The sequence below is a fragment of the Lagenorhynchus albirostris genome, chromosome X (assembly GCF_949774975.1).
Source record: "Lagenorhynchus albirostris chromosome X, mLagAlb1.1, whole genome shotgun sequence".
Lineage (NCBI taxonomy): Eukaryota > Metazoa > Chordata > Mammalia > Artiodactyla > Delphinidae > Lagenorhynchus > Lagenorhynchus albirostris.
Genome location: NC_083116.1, coordinates 106179058 through 106181214, shown reverse-complemented (window position 1 = coordinate 106181214; position 2157 = coordinate 106179058). Strand labels below are relative to the sequence as shown.

The 2157-nt window shown below is 37.3% G+C and overlaps 1 pseudogene; it reads left to right on the top strand.

Annotated features, from left to right (window-relative positions):
• Positions 1-342: 342 nt before the first annotated feature.
• LOC132513766 (large ribosomal subunit protein eL30-like) lies at positions 343-732 on the top strand (annotated as a pseudogene).
• Positions 733-2157: the final 1425 nt, after the last annotated feature.

Below are 2157 nucleotides of genomic sequence, written 5' to 3'. Positions count from 1 at the left end.
CCCACCAAAACTGAACCAAGAAGAAATAGATAATTGGAACAGACTGATCACTAGAAATGAAATAGAATCTGTAATAATTTAAAAAAACAAAAACAAAAAACACCTCCCTGCAAACAAGAGTCCAGGACCATAGGCTTCACTGGGCAGTTCTACCAAACATACAAAGAAGAACTTATACCAATTCTTCTCAAACTCTCCCAAAAGATTGAAGAGGCAGGAACACTCCCAAAGTATTCTGTGAAGCCACCATCACCCTGTTTTCAAAACCAGACACCTTTCTTGCTCCCTAGCCATCTTGGCGGCTCCACTTGGTTGGGGGAGTTCTGCACCTAAGGCAGGAAGATGGTGGCCACGAAGAAGATGAAAAAGTCACTGGAGTCAATCAGCTCTAGGCTGCAACTCATTATGAAAAGTGGAAAGTACCTGCTGGGGTAGAAGCAGACTCTGAAAATGATCAGACAAGGCAAAGCAAAACTTGCCACCCTCGCCAACAACTTCCCAGCCTTGAGGAATCTGAAATAGAGTATTATGCTATGTTGGCCAAAACTGGTGTCCATCACCACAGTGGCAGTAACATTGGGCACAGAATGTGGAAAATACTACAGAGTATGCACACTGGCTATCATTGATCCAGGTGATTCTGATATCATTAGAAGCATGCCAGAAAAGACTGGTGAATAGTAAGTCATGCACAATTTTTCTTTAATAAAACTGTCCAGAGCTAGTTTAAAAACAAAACAAATACAGCACCAAAAAAGAAAATTTCAGGCCAATATCTTTGATGACTATAGATGTAAAAATTCTCAACAAAATATTAGCAAACTGAACCCAACAACAGTTAAAAAAGATCATACACCATGATCAAGTTGAATTCATCCTAGGGTCACAAGGATGATTCAACATATGCAAATAAATCAATGTGATACACTACATCAACAAAAGACAAAAGCCACACAATCATCTCAATAGATGCAGAAAAAGCATTTGATAAAACTAAACATCCATTCATGATAAAAACTCTTGCCAGAGTGGGTATAGAGGGAACATACCTCAACATACTAAAAGCTATTTATAACAAACCCACAGCCAACACAATACTCAGTGGTGAAAAGCTGAAAGCCTTCCCACTAAACTCTGGAAGAAGACAAGGATTCCTACTCTCACGATTTCTGTTCAACCTAGTATTGGAAGTCCTAGCCACAAAAATCAGGCAAGAAAAAGAAATAAAAGGTATCCAGGTTGGAAGGGAAGAGGTAAAATTGTCATTATACGTAGATGACATGATGCTCCATATAGAAAACCCTAAAGACTCCACAGAAAACCTATTATAACTGATAAACAAATTCAGCAAGGTAGCAGGATACAAGATTAACATACAGAAATTGGTTTCACTTCTTTACACTAACAATGAAATATCAGAAAGGGAAAGTAAAAAAACAAATCCTTTTAAAAATTGCATCAAAAAAATAAAATACTTGGGAATAAACCTGAGCAAGAAGGTGAAAGACTTATATGCTGACAACTTTAAAACATTGATAAAGGAAATTGAAGATGATTCAAAGAAATGGAAAGATATCCCATGCTCTTTGATTGGAAGAGTTAATATTGTTAAAATGGCCTTACTACCTAAAGCAATGTACAGATTTAATATGATCCCTATCAAATTACCCACGACATTTTTCACAGAACTAGAACAAATAATCCTAAAATTTATATGGAACCATAAAAGACCCAGAATTGCCAAAATAATCCTGAGGAAAAAGAACAAAGCTGGAGGCATAACCCTCCGAGACTTCAGACAGTACTGCAAAGCTACAGTAATCAAAACAGCATGGTATTGGCACAAAAACAGACATATGGATCAATGGAACAGAATAGAGAACCCAGAAATAAACCCATTCACCCATGGTTAATTAATCTTTGACAAAGGAGGCAAGAGTATACTATGGAGAAAAGACAGTCTCTTCAGCAAGCAGTGTTGGGAAAGCTGGACAGCCACGTGTAAATCAGTAAAGTTAGAACACTCCCTCACACCATACACAGAAATAAACTCACAATGGCTTAAAGACTTAAGTAGAAGGCATGACACCTAGAAGAGTCCTAGAAGAGAACATAGGCAAAACATTCTCTTACATAAATCATATCAATGTTTTCTTA